The sequence below is a fragment of the Notolabrus celidotus genome, chromosome 7, assembly GCF_009762535.1.
Source record: "Notolabrus celidotus isolate fNotCel1 chromosome 7, fNotCel1.pri, whole genome shotgun sequence".
Lineage (NCBI taxonomy): Eukaryota > Metazoa > Chordata > Actinopteri > Labriformes > Labridae > Notolabrus > Notolabrus celidotus.
Window position 1 is genome coordinate 26276067 of NC_048278.1, and position 19133 is coordinate 26295199.

At 38.9% G+C, this 19133-nt stretch overlaps 1 long non-coding RNA gene across 1 annotated transcript in view; it reads left to right on the forward strand.

The window, feature by feature from the left end:
- The window catches only part of LOC117816691, a 111942-nt gene extending 93168 nt beyond the window's left edge, over positions 1–18774 (forward strand). The window contains exons 3-4 of the long non-coding RNA XR_004631992.1: positions 13652–13717; positions 17118–18774. This is a non-coding gene — a long non-coding RNA (uncharacterized LOC117816691). The remainder of the gene's footprint in view (positions 1–13651; positions 13718–17117) is intronic.
- The last annotated feature ends 359 nt before the right edge of the window (positions 18775–19133 follow it).

Here is a 19133-nt window from a genome sequence, read left to right on the forward strand (position 1 = left end):
TGTCAGCACAGTATCCTATAAAACCCTGTTAGCAGTTTAGCTTAAATACATGGATAATCTATGGACATTGATCATTTTTTGTTAATGTTGAAACACAGGAACTTAGTCTGATTTTTAAATGCGGGATAAAAGGCCTTTGAATTTTTTAAACAGAAGCTGGGAAACATATCCTAGCAATTTGTTGTTATATAAACTTCAACAAATCTATTAAACAGTAACAGTAAGCTTCTAATGTTAATTGTAGTCCAAGCTCTAACATACTTGCCTGCGGGACCAGCTGCCACACAGGGGGATATGTCTCTGTTAATGGGAACAGATTGTTTTTGTAGCCTGTGCGACCCCACCAAGTATAAAATACTGCTGAAGTACAACTTGGAAGGTCATATCTGAAGTAAAAAGCTTGTTAGCTGCTAACAATAGATATGCTAATGTTCACAGCTTACGTAAGAGCAGACAACCATGCTGTTTAATCCATTTCTTACACTCTTGCTGTGCTATATTTTGGTTTAGAAAGACTTTAAAAGGCACCACCCTGCAAATACCCTTTTGATGTGGTATTTAACTCTCAAAGATGGAGAGATGGACAGACAGATACAGACAGAGAGCTCAAAGCAGAAGTACATCCCTACTTCTCTCTGTATCATTACCTCAGGGTCATTTACCACCTGCCAAAGGAAATTGCTTTTATATTATTAGAACGCCATCATTTTCTCTATTTGGAAAATTCCTCATAATTTTTTAATGATCATTTTTCAAACCCCTCATTATTTTCTTAATAACTCACCATTAACCTAAGTTATACTTGAACTGTCACTTCAAAGAAATGTGTCAGTTAAGGAAAATCTGCAGGAAAAGAAAAAAGATATTCCTCCAAAACTTTGAGATCAAACACACACCAAAAAATCATGTTCTCAGTGCCCCCATCGGATCTATTTGAATCACAAATAACATCATAAATTTGCAGGGCACCAGAAAGTCAGGGATACACAATGGACTGTTGACTGGGAGATAAAATCCCTGAGACAACATTTGCATCTCAATAAAAAGCCCTTACACAGCAGGTTAGGGCCTCCGTCTATCTCGGCATGCAAAACATCAAATGATAACAAACTGTTGACAAATGATTTGTTGACTGGGGCAGTAATTATGTAAACATATGCTCATAAACAATTCTAAGAGTCATGCAAAAGTAGCTTACATTTTTAAAGTTAGTATTTCTTTTCCACTGAGTTTTCTTCAACATTAGGACATGTAAAATAAGAATCAAGAAAATGAGAGAACTAAATCAATAACAGTAGTTCAAGGGTGCCACAGTTGCACTCATTACATCGATATAATATTGCAGAAAATTATGGAAATGTTTCAGGGAGGTTTTGTGCAAATATTTCCTTTTCTGCCATTATATATATTGTATTTCTTAGGATATTTTTCTTTATAACTTTTAATGTCTTAAAGTTTGTCTCCAGTCAATACTTGTAAGTGGTCTTTCAGAATCTTATTGGGATCCAAACACACATCAAAGTGTTGTTAAACCTAATAAGTTTCCCCTGAAATTAATGCACAACAACAACCAAATAAAAAAAATCAGAGTCCCGAACCAGGTGCAGAAATTCAAAGTAAGGCAGAATCCATCATGAAGAACCTGTGCTGGATTTGATCACAATTTTGCCGGTAGCCACAACATTTTCTCACAGGAATGAGTGAATGAGTGCCAATGATAAAATATTAATATATGAGGAGAGGTTCAGCTTCCAACTCTCTCCCAGGAAACTCTGAGCACATGCTCCAGGGCCTTCATTTTAACACCTGTCTCCGCCATTGATTTAAGGCCCGGCGTCAGCAGAAGCTTCATTTAGGAAAGTCATCTGTCTCACCTGCCTGGGCCCGCTAAAAGGTTATTTAACCGCCCAGCGCTTAGCAGAAACAGAAAGAGGCTACAGACAACACTGCCGGTATATGTTTGGGTTGGCTATTGATTGTTGTGGCTTGTTTGTGAAGGACTGCATCCACCTTTGGAGTTAGGAAGAGGGTCAAAGGACGGACGCTGCAGTGGAACAGCCTGATTGGATGATCAGTGTTAAACAATAAACATGATGATGATGGCGAACATTTGCGGGGGTCAACTTTTGATGAGGAAGGGAGAACAAATAACATGGTGATCTTGTGCAAGCTCATTACCACAGTAATCTACAGCTGAGCTTCACTATTACTTAAAATGCAGGAGTGGCTTGGCTGTCTACTGCGAGGATTGTGTTAAATTATGCAGGGAGTAATACAGAAAATTCAGAGCCACAACAGGAAGACATTAGTGTCATATAGCACAAGGAAGGAATCCATCCTCCTTTTTTATTAATGAAGAAATGTATGCTTGCTGTCATAATACCCTGACTGCTAATGGATTTAGTTGTTTAGAAGGATCGTCACACAGTTTTATTCAGAAGTAGCTGCTTTGGGTGAAAATGTGTCTTACAGTTTGAAAAGGGAATGCACACAAACAGTTTACACCTTCAATAGGAAAAAAGGGACAAATAAAATATCTGTTTATGAAGAATCAGCACTGTGCTGAGCCTGTGCTGCGATTCACCAGTATTCCCACTGTGTACTTTGAAATGATGTCTACAACATCAGGCTGTTACTTACAGCAGTGATTTTCAACCACTGTGCCGCGGCACACTAGTGTACCGTTTGAGATCGTCAGGTGTGCTGTGGGAAATTATCCAATTCCACTTGATTAGTCCCAAAAAATATTTTTTAGTTACTGCAAATAATTTGTCATAGTCGTGCGTCTGTGTCTGCATTGAAGTGACTGGCGGAGTAATTAAATACTCTTCCATGTACTGACCTGTGCTACCCACCCACTGGGTGGAGAGTAGCACAATAAAGTGCAATAATGACCTTGTTAATTTATGACAATAGAATTAGTGATGCGCGCGAAAGGTGTTGATGACAAGACGTAGGCTTACAACAGCAATGGAGAAATATTTGAAAAAGAAAATTGAAGACTCCCAACTGGGCCCTGAACAAAACTGTAACCCAACAAGCTTACAAACACCTCTGAAAATCACTTATTAGCACGATGTACCTCATTTGTTTATTTTATACAATAAAAAAGGGTGAACATGACTATTTTTAGTGTTAGGAAGAGTTAAATTCTGGATCTATTTATTGACAAACCACTCCAGTACTTATGTTTGACATCTATAACCCCACTGGTTGTTGCCATGTGCAGTTTGTCAGCACAGGTTTGGATTAGGTGGAGATGCAGGCACACTGAAGCCAAACCTGGCAACCTCACGGTGACGAGAAGGCTTAGCTGAGCTGTTGATCACTGCGCAAATCCCCATGAAAACAAAAAGGTGTTGTCTTTGTATTTCTGTTTGTGGAGGGATTAAACAGTAATGTGCCATGTTAAGTGGTGAGGTTTAGAGGTGTTCAAGGATGTATTTGTTTTCCTGATTTTTATGCAGAGATAAGCTGAACAAATTCTGTGTGCACAGACATAACACTGATATTAACCTTCTCATCCAACTCTGGGACACAAAACAAATACTGGTTTTTCAAACAGAAATATTATAATGATTGCAGGTTATTGGTTTTTGGCAAGTAAGACAAGTATAGCTACAAATCCATTGGGAGAAACAGATTCATGCGGTTGGTGAATTCTAAAGTAATAATGCTCTTTGTCATTAAACAAAAGGGAAGCTGCTGAACTTCTTCATTTCCTCAGCTATGTCTGACTGCAAACATGAAGAAACCACTCTTATCTCAAAGATCCCTTTACTTATCTCATAGGCACTTAAAGAAAGTTCACCTCATTTAATGTAATAGCTGCTTGTTAAAGTGGAATGATTTTCAATTTTGAGACTTATGGTTTAGAAAGTGGTAATTAGTGTTACATAGAAAAACTCACTTTTATGTGAAATAGTTCCAATTTTCTCCTACTGTCTGACATTCAAAGTGAACAAGATGATTTCATTGGAGCAGAATGTCTCCACTGCGTGTTGCATTTTGTGGCTGTCATGTCCATTGACACCACATTTTACAGATCTACTTAATGGCAGCAATGTTGTTAAATGTGCTGTTTACAAAATAGACTAACATATTGTTGAAGAAAATTAGACAGATATTGGAGTTATGATTCACTCAGTTCAAAACTTCCAAAATTAAACTTTATAGGGATACAAATTTAAGAAACAACGGAACCACAGGCTTCATTCCAATAACTGACTGACTTTTAAAATGGACAATTGTGCCTTCATGTACTACTATTGCGAGATGTGAAGCCCAAAAACTGCTGGGTGCTGATATATAGTGGACCAAAGGCATGCACAGAAGCAATCTGGCTGGTGGAGCAGCTGGACTGACATAACACCTCTTCCACTAACCAAAACACCAAAACACGTTTACCTTATTGGTAGAACGTCAGAGGATCCCTCAGGTTGGTACAGTCTGCAGAAGAATAGTCGAATAGTACTGCACAAAACTGCAGGAGCCTGCATTTCAAAACAGAGCTGTCAATCAATCATCTTCTTAACTTTAAACAACCAATTAAAACTAAACTTCTCAGAAAAATAAACACTTTTATCGCGAACTAAGCTAACTGTTTGGGCAGAAAGCATGTTTGAGAAACAATTATTTGACTTGTATTTTAATTTTCTATTTTGACCTATGTCCATCTGTTATAATGGAAAAGAAGGGCTTTAAGACCTAAACTGCATCCAGTCACCAGTGGAAGCTCCACAACCTCTGGCTTCCCACAGGATAAGTGTTGCTCTGTCCATTGTTTCATGAGTCTTACACTCCATCATTATCATAACCACATCACACATATTGCATATTGACTCAAAATAAAAATGTCTTAGTTATCTTTTAATCTTTTGAAAAAACATTCCACTCTGAATATTTTCAAGCCATTTGAATATCATTAGTTTTGTTGCAACTAAGGTTATAAAGTACATTCAAAGGCGCAGATAAATTTCAGATATTTATTATGCCTGAAGTTTCTGGTATGACTATGGGACTTATGCCTTCCTGAGACAAGTGTCACAAAAATAAAGTTTCACTCAAATTGTATTCATTCATCGTTCACATGCCTCCCAGCAGTGACAAAAACAAGTGAAAACTGTTTCAACAGAAAATCACTTCTGTCCCAACAATGCAAGACTCATGATGATTGCAGCTGTCTTATCTTTCTGTCATACTCCAGAGACAAGGTTTTATACTGTATCCACTTATGTGAGGGATGGAATAGAAGCCTCTCACAAGAGGAGAAAAGGATCCCTGTCTACGTTTCTGGTACAATCAGGGTTAAAATCAAGCAGGTGTAAATTTTGAATATCCTATTTAGGACATTTGGTCTGAAGCAGTTTTTACATAAAAAATACCTTGATGGACTTTGCTGCTGCACTCCCTTCCCTGGCTTTTCATGTATGCACATGAAAGAGATGGGAGGTGTGCTCTTCCTGCCTCAGGCTTTGGCATTCCGCATACATCCATGGAAGGGAAGGGAGCTTTCAGAGCAGAGCAATACTGTCAGAGATAAGTTATTACATGCAAATATATAATTATCTTTGACTAAAGGGGCCCTGACTGAAATACTGCAGACTTATGGCTGCAATGCAGAACATTACCATATAACGTGTGTAATATTAGTAAACATCTATAACAATGAAATAAAAGTAAGTGATAATAATTCTAGCAGTTGAAATCAAGCAAGTCTAATATTAGCATTAACAAACATAATAATGATATTATAAGGTTCAAGTCAAGCAAATCTACAGCAGCAACCAATCCCCAACAAAAACATGGGAGGGAAGCAAAAACGAAGCTCTCTGGGAGATCACACTTACACATACACATCTAAAATAAAAACACTGGATTGAAGTAAGCAGTAAATAATACATTTCCATTAAAAACACTTAATTGACTTATCCCATCAGTGATAGCTTGCATGCTGCTATGTATTTTCCCTGTGGTAGGATTGCATAATAAGTGTTTAACTCAGACCCAGCAGCTGTACCAGGATCAGTCGCTTACACCTCCCTGCAGAACAACCTCCCTGCAAACTTATTTCCATTAATAACGCTTTTAAATTAGTTTGTATTTCATTTTGTTTCTGGGAGAATTTTGACCCACAATCCAAACCCGAAACACTTATCAACACTGCACCTGTTATTTGCCCCATGTGAAGAAGTAAAATGCTGAGCCCCTCTGGAGCTGCTGAGGTTTGTAGTTCAAGCAGCTCCTTGTAATGACCCTCTTCTCTTTGCCCCATCAGTTACACTACCTAATCAAATAGTAATCCATTCAGCCCCCAACATCCTGAAGGAGCAGGTGTACATTCATGTGTTAGTAAAATTAAGCCTCTTGTTAAACCCCTGCTGTATTTATCTTTTAATTAAATCCTAATAGATAGCTCTCTACATTAATATCACACATACAGAACATGTGTGCTTCAATTACCAAACCTGCGTGTCCTTGTTTAGTAGGGATAAGAGGTGTCCTATTATGCTACAATTCCTGCAGAGCTCGGATTTAAAAGGCTTTTCTGATTTGAGAGGCTCTGTGTCTGCGTGGATGCTGAATGTGTCTGCACATGCTCACTGTTCAGACAAAGACGGTTTCTTTGTCCTGTTTTGGCAAACAAGTCCATTACTGCTGCATACAAAACAATGCCAATATCCTGATGAATACTGTGTTTCTCTGCAGACTGAAAAACCTGGCTCCATTGTTTGATCAGCTAATCACTTACTCTGCTTGATATAAAAAGGCTTACATTATTAGATATCTGATTACATAACACACCAATAAAGCTTTAAGTTGATTTTACAGGAGATGAATTACGGATAAAGTCCTCTGTCATGGTATATTCGGTTTTATAATGATCTAATGGTGTACAAATATATGCATCTGTCGGAGAGTATTAGTTTACAGAAGGATACAGGGCGATCTAATCCTGATGATTTAAATTATATTGTTCACTTATGGTTGTCAGAATTCATCCCAATACCAGATTTATATCACAAAGATTGCAGATCTGGAAATATAAGTAATGCATTGTTACAGCTTAGCAAAACTGACTTGGTGCCTTTCCTTTAAACAGATGAACACTAAAGGACAGCAAGTTTAATGATATCATTTACAACATAGTTTGATTTGAACAGCTGGTTATATGGATTAGAATCCCGACAGAGTGAGCAGGACTTGGTGAAGCATCAGGCTGACGCAATTTTATTCTTGTACAACTGATTTTTTTTAATGCTAAAAAAATGGTTTCTTTGATTCCACTGTTGGTAGCGCTTCCATGGCAATAGATTTTTATCAGCCTCCTTGAGGGATCAATTAACATTAAACTGAACAACTCATTCAGGGTCAAGCTAAAACTTTTGCCTATTTATTTGTTGTAAATGACGCCAAACCAAATATTTCCATTGTGTTAGACAAGATGATCAAGACTTCTGCAGGAATATTCATTTAGCTCTCTGGGACTTTGCCATTGGCACCCTTTTGAACATAAATGAGGCAAATGTCAAAATTCTTCAAATTGTTGCTGTTATCACTACCACTTATGGTGTAAGGTGCTTTGTAGCAATCTGAAACTTAGAGATGTACCCACAGGTTTTGCTGCCATTGCCTGGAATACAGGACAGGATCTTGCATCACATTTTTGCCACAATGTTTATCAATTTAGAAAGATAATGGAGACAGATGTTTTTTTGCAGCAGTGTTAACAGGCAGAGGTGAAATGTGCTGGGCTCTTTTCTGTGGATTGATGGTATGATATGCAGGAGCGATTCTAGGATTGGATGTTTAGGGGTGCTGAGCCGTTCAAGATACATTTCACTGTTTTGTACATTTTAATGCAATTTCATTCCCACATTTGTGAAAGAAACGTGTAACACTTCTTGGGGAAGTCTGTGACTAAACCATCAAATCTGATAAAGGTTATTTAAATGCTGGCTCATAAAAGAAACATATGGTAGCCCTAATTTCTAGGGAAAGACAACTCATTTTGATACAGCAGCTCCTCAACATATACATAAACAGTATGTATGTATGTTTCTGGTATAAACCAGCCCCCCACAGTGAGTACCAAAAATACCAAAAATTGACATTGGAGTTATCTTTTTGGACTTTCATTTGAAATGCGATGTACAACGCGGTAGAGCTGCTGTATTTTTGTTGTTAAAATATTACGTTTCAACAAAGTACTGTGTGGATTTGAAACTTTTGTAGCTTGTTAAAAAGAACCTACAGTAAAAAAAGAAAATTTTAGGGGTGCTTGGATTCAATTTAGAGGTGCTTCAGCATCCCCAAAAATGGGCTAGAAATGCCTATGATGATATGCATGACAATAGAACCAGGCAACAAATACCATCATACACATTGGCCCACATGTGTCACAGCCTAACCACATATTGTTGTCTTATTGCTTCTATGCAGGAAGCCTCTAGTAAACAGAGTTCCGGGGGACAGAAGAGCACAAATTGTCGCCAGTACATTTATTTTATTACTTCCATGTGAGAAAGACATTTTTTGGAAATCACTTGCTCTTTAAGTTGCTCTGACATCTTTGGTCAGAGTTGAAGCTTTAGGTTCATGAGGAGTAATGTTCAGGCATCACAGAGCAGTGTCTAGAGTTAGAGCTTAAGTTGGGTTGAGGTAAAGGGTTACGCTTCAACAGAACTATTGTGTGTGAAAAGTGAAGTATGTAGTATATTTATAGCAGTTCCAAACCACCAAACTCCAAGACGAAATGAAAAGCTGGCTGTCTTACAAAGGGGGAGACATGATTTCGACTAAATGTGGGAATGACAGCACACCTTTTCAGGAGACAGCTTCTCCTGGAAGACATTCCTTTTCAGCTGTACATTGAATTTAAGGCTATGTGTAGCTTGTTAGAATGCTAAAACACAAAAAAGACATTGAAATAATACACATTTCCTCCTACCATGTAAATATTACCAAAGTTAGCATGTTTGTTTGATAATGTAAGAAGTAAGTTAGCTCTTAGTCATTTTTGAATTTATTCAGAATAAATGTTAGAATTACCAATTTGTATTATATATACATTCAATCCTTAAAGTTTTAACTCTGAGACAATTTGTGTCATGAAATGTGACATATGCATAGTACTCTAGCTGCCGGGTAGTGGTAGCTTTTTTTATATTCCATTTCAAGTAATCTCCTTTTTCACAGTAGACACTTTGACATGTTATGGTAAGAAAAGCACACACAAAAAAAAGTAATGATAGCTGATTTAGCAGCTTGCATTTCAGGGCCATGGTATTGTTCATGCTGTCTCACTGTCACACTGCAGTGTCTCACTGAGATGCTTGAAAATAACAGGGCCATTGTTAAAGTTATTGGTAATACCTGTCCTTTTCTTACTGTGGCAGGTCAACACGTCTGCTGTGAAAAGCAGCTCTTGACAAACCAAAACGAAAGAGAATTAGTGCTTTAAGAGGAAAGACTTGAATGTCAAGCTCTTTCTTCTATAAAATGCTTAAACAATACTTCTTACCCATTTGAAACAATGGTTGTTTTGTATATATTTTCAGCATTGTTCTGTGTTGAAGCCAGTGCTGCAGATAGAGGCGGACATTGTTGTACTGCAGCTCTGTTATAGAAGAGGAAGTGGTTTGTGGAGGCTTAATTATAACCTACTACTTATACTGGTGGAGTAAGTTCAGGATGGAATAACCTGACAGCTTTGGGCTGAAAATCAGAGAAAAGAGGGATCTTCTAATGCTTGAATTTTATTTGTTTTCATATCAAAAGGCTAAAGTCGGTTGTACCTTAATTAAACAGAACATAATGAAGCAGTGCACACATGAATAGTATTTTCTTAATTTGACTTCACAAAGCATGGGAAACTGCCAAGTTTTTTAAGTCTGGCTGTGACTCATTAGTTCATGGGCTACAAATGTTTTTAGAAGCCATGAATATTTAATGTTTTAGCTCTTGCTCAGTAAGAAATAGCATCCATTGAACGTCTGTAATTAAGACTGTGTAATAAAGCACTTACAGAGCATAGAATTTTAACTGCAGACGCTACACTTTGGAAAGAATCGGTAGAACCACTCTAACGATATTAGATGGTAGGAAATTTACAGTGGATCTGGAAATAGTTCACAATTAAAGTACCCTGGGAATAAATGAATTGGGCATGAAATTGTTCCGCAGTATATCAAAAGAATTGCCTCCAACTTGGACGGGGGCCTTGGGAGCCTTTTTTTTTTTTTTTTAGATATACTCAAAGATATGAAGTAGAGCTATTTTTCATTATTGCTGCTGCAGACATGTAGTAGGGAACAGTAGGGAAGAAGAAACAAGACAGAGAGAAGGGAATCAGGGACAGTGAGGAAGAACATACATCTACAGTGAGTTAGTAGAGAGACGTGATAGAGGGGATGCTTTGCTCATTAATAAAACCACATAAGAAAAGATAAATGTTTGTGTGTATCAGATGTTTAGGATTTGAAGGACATATTTTGTCTGCTGTTTACTTTCTCTGATGTTGAAAATTGTATAACCACAATATTTGGCTCGAATGTGTCCAACATCACAAAAATAACCGGCCACCTTCTGGGGAAAAGAAATGGATTCTGTTTGACAACCCTTTCAAAAAGATTTTTTTATCTGCAAAGACTCCTCTGGCCATTTAGCACCAAAAATATAAAGTCTGCTGTTCAGTAGAAATTGATTATACATTTTTTCGAAGTGGAAGATTTAGTTTCTTTTGCCTTGTCTTATGCATGACAACACTACAATGTAATGACAAGACGGACAAACTAATGATCAATCATCAGAAATATGTTTTGCACCATCCTTAAAGCTTCTGCAAGGACTTAAAGTTTGTGTGAATTTTAGCACCCCCTGTGGACAGAGGAATACATGTTATGTTTTATTGATCTTTCATGTACATGTGTAAGGAAGGGTACACACTACAAGATAATCAGGATGATTTGGGACCTAATTCTCCCCTTTGAGAAAAACAGCAAATGTTGATATTTTGATGGATTTGAAGATAATCTTGTCAGATTCTCCTTTGGTGTGAGATGTGTTAAGAGGGATTTTACTTCCCCGATCCGCTCAGAAAATAACTCTTGTTTTGTGAGGGAAACCCAGACAGCTGAACATGCACTCTGTGGATGGTGTGAAAAGGAATCGCACAAGATCTCTTTCTGCTGATCTTATAGTGTGTGGTGTGCACTAGTATCAGGTTCTTCACGCTCAATATTCCAAATCTCGCGTAGTAAAATGTGACTTCGCTGCAAACAAACATGGCGGACCAACAGGAAGAAACAATGATGATTGTTTTCGGCCTCTTACTTTCTGAAAACACACACAAAAAAGAAAAACGATTATAGAAAAAGTCATGGAGATGGAGGGAATTTGGGCTGTATGCATTACAGCGCGAGTTGGAGGTGAGTAATAATTGTCACAAGTATTACAGATAGCTTGACAGATTGTTTATACTTCCTCTTCCGTCAGTCCGCTGAGTTAGTTAACGTCTCGATTAGCTTTTGCTCCGGTACGCGTGACATTACACACTGTGTGTGCTCGGCCCCTCTCGGAGTATCCCACACACGAAAATCAGACAAGATGTCGTTTGCAAGCATCAGACAATCAGGCCTTTGCTGGCTTTGATCGTAAGGGGGAGTTCAGGACAAAAATCGGCCCGATTATCCTGTAGTATGTACCTGCCTACGTCAGAAAATAAAATCAACTTAATGAATTCAGGCAACATGAGTGTTGACGTAATGTTTTATGTAAAACAAACCCCACGGTCAAAGTGACAAGACGAGGAGTTGGACAGAAATTGCTACCATAATGGATGTACTAGATTGCTGAGGACATGTATAACATTTCATGCCAAACTTGTTGACATATTTCAATGTAACAGAAAATGTAAATCCAAGAGGAAATCTCAGGATCATCAAAAGCCTTTTTGGAATGTTCAGTCTTCAACAGCAGCTTGACTGTCATCACGCCTTTATATTTTCATATTGATCCCACAGCAGTGTAATATTGGTGTCCTGGTGTGTCCTTTCATATTGAGTTACAGCATTTTAGAAGCACAAAGGTAAACACACAGCAGAACTTCACATAAACACACACTCAGACATGTACACAAACTTACACTTTTGCTGCCCATGGTGCCAACACATTTTTGTCCCACCACCATGCCTCAGTTGCATTCATATCGAAAGTGAGATAAAGGGGTGTAAAAATCCCAACTTGAAATGGTAATCTGAAAAGAGCTACAGTCAGTGGATGTATTATCAGTGAACCACAGATGTCAGAATAAACTTTTATGGGGGATCTATCAGGTGCTGAGATCTGTAACAGCATATTTCAAAATATCCACCTACTCAGAGAGTTGGAGGTTAAGTCTGAGGATCACTAAAGTCATGAGAATTTACCCATCAGGAAAATCAAATCTCTGTCGCAAATTTCATGGTCATCCAATAGCTACAAAAAGATATTTTATCCTAACCACAAGCATAAACTTCAAGGTAGCATTAGAGGTAAATCAGCCCGATGAATCTCCTGGGGACCATCTATGATACATTCTTGTGCACAAGCAAATATATTTTGTCATCCCAATGATGGATGACTTTGTAAATACATTCAGAGCAGTAGGAACTTTGTCAAATGATCTTTTGGGTTTCTCAAAGATGGCCCTTTTCCTTGAAACTCTGATGCTTGACTCTGTGACTTGAATATAGTAGCAGCACTTGAAAGCCAAAAACTGGAACAAAGCTTTGACCATCTGCCACTGCGACTCAGCAACACTTCATCCTGTAAAAACAACAAACATACAGATGTGGAGTTTGTTTGCGGACACTAGTGGCCCCTTACACACTTAATGAAATTAGCCATGCTAGACATGAGGGCCTCATTTCCTTGCAGTGGCCATCGCAGCCTCAGTGAATGTGGACTCCTGTCAACAGATGGCTCCAGCAGCGGTTCAGACACATTCATTTGTCCTCCTAAACAAAAGTGTCGCCATTAATGCCGGACTGCTGACACCAGAAGCCCATTAGTGCAGTTTAGTGGTCTGGGCGGGAGACCGAACGTGAAGCGACGCAGCAAAATGAGCGAAAGGATCATCCATCTGTTCTTTCCCTCTTGCGCTACAGTGAACAAATCCATCCATCCTTTCATCCTTCTTCCCTGCTTTCCATTATTTATGAGACATTAGCTCTGCGTGTAATTAATTGGTGGTGTTAATAGCGAATGCATCAAGTTAATGATTTTTAATTAAGGAGATGTTTTGCTGTTGTTGATTATGCCTACAGGGCACATATCTGCTGTGGTGTATGTAAACTGTCGAGCCCTCTTTTGTCTCCGTCTAACGAGCTAAGTCATGGCCCAGGCTGCAGTGCTATAGGTAATGCAGCACAAGGGTTGGTTAAATCAGGCAGCAACAGTTTATGCGTGCGCTGAAACCCATGAAAACATTTGACAAGCCTTGTGAAGTCTGCTCACTGGGGCATATGTCCTGATTTTGTTGTGCCTCGCTCAGCAGAAAGGCACTGACCTTTAGCACAGGACAACACAATACAATCCTACATACAAACACAATGATGACTTTATTTCTGTTTCTTGCATAACGGGATGAATTTTTCTCTTTTTTCCACAGATCAAAGACTCAAGCCTGAGACTTTCCTTTTAACCTATCAGATCTCACAGAACAAACAAAACCAAGGTAGGTCCTGAGTGACAGTGAAGTATCAATTTAGCCGGTTTGCGATACATGAAATCAACATCACATCTACAGGTTTGTTTGGCTTAGAGAGCAGCTCTGTCCTGTTTTCTCTGGGCACAAAAAAGAAAAGCTGGATCACAGAGTAAGCTGTGGGCTTTCATCTGAGTCTCTGTGCCTTGCTGCCTTTTTTTTTCTCTCCCAGTCCAGCAGCAGTAATCGCAGGCAGCCTATATGAAGACAGTTGTTGCATATCAATCAGGATGCAGGGTGCTTTCTGGTGAAAGCCACGTCCTCTCTTTCATCTGTAACGTACAGATGCAACAAAGACAAAGACTTTTGAGGATAGAGTTGCAAACAAATCTAGTGTATAGCAGTAAGAAAACTATAATGTCTTCATGATAATTGCACTCTCAGCATGTGTGGAGGAGCCATTATTAGGGTTAGCTGGTGCAAAAAGGCACTGTCTTGTTGGTAAATGATGGTTGTACACGGCGGTGTGGTTGTGGGCAGGAACAGACAGTCAGCAGTTTCCAGAATGCTCTGTGGTGTTGGTCTGAGGAAGTGGATGCCGCGACTCCCACCACACCCTCATGTCTGCCTTTTAGTTTTTCTGGAGCATCAAAGTTGAACTCGAATAGAAACTCTTTTTGTTTATACACCGGGCGAGAGTGCATTTCTCCACTCCTCCCATAAATGCATCAATGACTGATTCTTGAATTACACCAGAGAGTCTAAAAATGAGAGTTCACTTCAATGTACTTGTCCTGGGAAGCGCTTCCAGCCACAGACTTAAAGTTGAGTTGTAGACGTCATACACGCCGTCCGGTCTGTGACTCAGTCTTGTTGCCAGCATGGTGGCGAATGTTTTTGCCCTGAGTGGTGGCCACAGTGGGAAACCTTTCCGTTGCTTTTGTGTCTACGTGCGTCATTCAGAGCCCTGCATCATTTATGCTGCACCTCAAATGAAAGCCTTCTCTGGCTAAATAAAGGCTACTGAGTCTTATGTAACCAAGGTCCAAGTGTGCAATAACAGTATGCTGAGCAGAAAGATGAAACAACTTGTTCATATCATTCTGAAAATATCACAGTGGAGTCACTCTAACAGGCGTGGTGGCTTCACTCAGACATGATGTGATTTATATTTACTTCTTACAACCTCACAGAAACAACCAAGTATTTTCCAGGAGATTATCTGGTTGTGCATCCGAACTAGAAGTAGATATAAGGTTCAAAATGTAAGAAATCATTCATAGGTAAACCTGGTATTTCTTCAAGTTTCCATTAAACTGCTGGCACAGTGCAAGTTATTCCACATGAATGTGCTTTATTTCCATAGCAAAAAGCCAGGAATGGAGTTCCCCCAGATTTTGATTGGTGTGTACAGCAACCAATGGCATCGAAGAGCATTCATCCCCCAATCTTCCAAAAATGTTTTAAACAAAACTCAGTATCGACTAGCATAGTTCAATTCCTCCACTGCTGTCAAGAATCACATTGAGATTTTTCATCACCTATGTCTGTCTGCTTGGTATTTGTGTACAGCTCCCCGTCTCACCCTTTCTTTAAACACAACTGACATAATGTGGAAAATCAAAAGGGTTGATGGCATAGGATGCTAACCTGCGAACTGGCTTGTAGGTCCTTCAATATGGAAAATTGCAAACTTTATAGTCATGAAGAAGGACATTAAAACTGGTCAAATGTTTGTTTAAACACAACTTTACTCTCAACTCAACTTTAGCCACGCACTGCAGTATGAGTGTCAGATATTTATAGAGTACCTATAACATTACTTCTTATTAGCATATTGCTAACAATAATTGTAAGATATATCAACATCTACTTTGAATTAATGGTAACTTAGACAAACCTTGACTAGCTTAATTCATGATTAAACAAAGGGCTAAATGCTGTTCTACCTTGTTTCTGTTTTTATTTAGCATCTGTGCCGCCATTTGTGCTGAGAAGCTAATGCTAAGTGAGCGGCTAATGGGTCTTTGATGTAGCCGCAGGCAGGATGCTGTTTTAATGTGTTAATTCAGTGATGAGATAAATGAGGGGTATAGCCCAGCAGAAACCTGACCAGAGCACACAGACAATAATTATCCCACTCTACAAAGACAAAAGGCCAGGAAGCTAGAGCAGAGGAGACAAGCTCGCCGTTATACATCCGTGACATTTTGGATACGAGGGTACAATGAGGCATTAGGCCTCAGGAAAGAAAAGTTGTTAAAGATTCATTTAAAAGCTTAATCAGTCAAGTGGAGGGTTTGAACTTAAAAGAGAACAAATTGTGTCAAGTTGTTTTTTATTCTAAAACATGTTTTTATTTTTTGTCAAATGTTGATATCAAACTCTATTTGTGCCTTTAGGCATCTATTTATTTTATAACTTTTATTTATCACTTTATTTAATATGTTACGTTAATGATGTAAGATGCAGTAGTCTACAGCACATCAAAGGACAATGTTATCTCTCACCTTGTGGATTGTTTCAGCTATTCAGGATCTTTTCGGGTCTTTGAGCTCACTGTTTTCAACTTTACAGAATACAGCTGTACTTATTTGCTACACTCTCCCAACGCATTAACTTGTTTTCTATAAGGAGCAGTACACCTCTGGCCCAACACTGGACACCAAAACAAAAAATAGAGACTAGATGGCAAATTAGTTGGGTACCCAGCTGCCAAATAGACTGATTTGTCCCTCAGAAGATGATGGAGACCCAAAATAGAGCTAAAAGGAGATAGAAAATCATAAATTAAAATGTTGTTTAATATAATTGATAACAGAATGAAAATGTTAAGTTTATTGTTAATTCAACCGGCAAGTAAGCTGATCAGAATACCATTGCTGACAATTGGAGCTTAAAAAGCTGGCAAATAATTTCCAGAAAAAATCCTTAAGGGTCTCTGAAGATTTTCGTGAACCTTTTTTTGTGCCTTGAATAAACTTACAACTTCATCCATTTAAAAGAAAACAAATCTGTATCACTGTCTCCAGTCAGAATAGCTGGAGGCAACAAAAGTCTCCCACAACAAAAAGAAAACTTACAGGCACTTCTTTCAAATCTCTTTCAATGTTTGTCACGGTCCAACCTGCTTACTTTGAGCTGTCCCTCCCCATGCAGTTCCACAAGAAAGACGCCATCAAAAAACCATTTCCCTCTGACTTTAAACTGTCACTTTAATCCGCTATCGCATTGTTGACACGCTTTGTGTCTGGGTTTTGTTTCATCTTTCCATACTGCTTTTCTTTTTCTCTTCCACTTAGTCGACAGTTTTCAGTCTTCATACCTTCACACACACTTAAACCCATACCATTGCTCTGCTGTTTTTCTGTAATAACAGTGTTTAAGACAGCAAAACAAGCCTTTTATACCACCTGCCTTTCCGTCACAGGATCAAAGATGGTTCAAGGGGGATGGTGATGGGAGCAGTGTTGACAATACTACAAACAAAGATGGAAGCTATAGCTCTCTTCTATGGATGCATATCGCTGCCTCAAGGAGAATCCAGGTTTGAGAGTTTTAGGAAATCCTGTAAAAGTCTATGCACCAAAAAGAAAAAAAAGATCCCACCTTGATGACCTCTCAACTCCGAGAACAGGCTGCTGTCACCTAGCTGGTAATTACCTGCCAATCAGAGCAGAAGATGGACCTGCAAAGAAAATGGGGGTGGCAGTCAAAGATCAGGCCAAGCCACAGGGACCGACAGAGAGGAAGAGAAGAAGAAGAAATGCGAAGAAGAGATCGAGGGTGAGGTTCAGAGAAAGAGCTGAGACAGGGAGGCTCATAATGAGGCCTGTGAAAGAGACACAGCTGTCAGCGTCAGAGGGAGACTGAGAAACACACACACACACACACACACACACACACACACACACACACACAAACTCCCTCATTCCTCTTATGTGGATGCCAATTTGGGGGCTTTCATCTGGGGACGCCACTGTGCTCCATTTTGGGCCTCTGATACTGTACGCCTGCTATTGTACAAGACAAACTGCAACGGATACAGCCGTGAACGCTTCTGTCGAGCATTTGATTAGAGAGGATAAAGGGAATACCAAAACAAGAACTGAAATCTGGGCTACATCTTCAAATAATGCTCTACAATCACATAAAGACTATTTGGGGGAATGTTTAAGAGTTTAATGAACACTTACTGATGGTTAATTGATTACATTATGTTTAATTTTGAGTGAAATTTCTGAAGGGATGGTTTCTCGTCTTCGACAGCTCATTGGTGTTAAAAAGCAACACATTCTCCTGCTCTGTTGGATTCATTATTAATGCTAGATCATTAATATTGTATGACTCGTAGTTCCTGGAGTGTTGAACCAAACTGCACTTCAACTTTGACTTTCAGGCACTGTCACTGAGTTTTTGTTGGCTTTTGTAGAAATTGAAGCTCTCTCCGGTATGTTTCAAATCGAGGATTTTTGAGTGCATGCAGTGAATTTCAAGTTCAATGCTTTGTTGAACACAGAGTTTTTGAACTTTTGTAAAATAAGGAAACTCAAACAGAGCTTTCATGCCTGAAATACTCATGGTGGGTTTGGGGATTGACTTTTCTAAACAGGTGGAACCACTTGTCTCCCTCAACAAACACATCTCAAAAACAGGAAAGTGTTGTTTTTGCTGGATACCTCTCCACTCCCCAATGACACAGACCCAATATCAATACCACTCATCTCAAAAGGACTGGATTTAATACACTGTATGGCTCACCTGCAAAGATTTGTAACTATTGTAGGTAGTCAGTGAATTCTTTATGGATAATCAAACAGCATCCAAAAACTTTTTGATGCTGAAATTGAGGGATGGCATCAAAAAGTTTTTGTAACTTTTCAAAACCAAGAATCTGACAAGCAAAGGTAATAAACCGAGCACTAGTTAAACTTCTCTTGTACTCTTGTTTGCTCTGTATAACCAGGGAATTAAGAAATGTATGTGTTCCAAAGAGCTGCAACATATTGACTTCCTATGAGGAAGTACTGTCCCAAAGTGTCCACCATTATCACCATTTTTATGTAATAAACGGACCATGCTTCTGTATGATGGCATGCTTCTTTGCACACCTTTCAGTTTGACCTACCATATTATTTCGTTTGTGTCAGGCATATACTGTATGAGCCTCTTTGCCTCATAAAAATGCTGAATGTTGTTGGGGTCTCAAATATCACACGGTAAGAGTGAGATTACCCAATTCTCTTTACATTGTGATATTCAAGTGGTTTGTATTTGCACAAGTTTGATAGACTTGAAATTGTTGTTCAATTTAATTAGTTAGCCAGGTCTGCCCACTTTACTGAACAACCCTCTGAGTTAGCACCCAAGCTGAATCAATGCAATGGAGGCCAATCCTGACCTGACTTTTGGGTCACATGACTGCATTTGAAGTCCTCAATTTCAG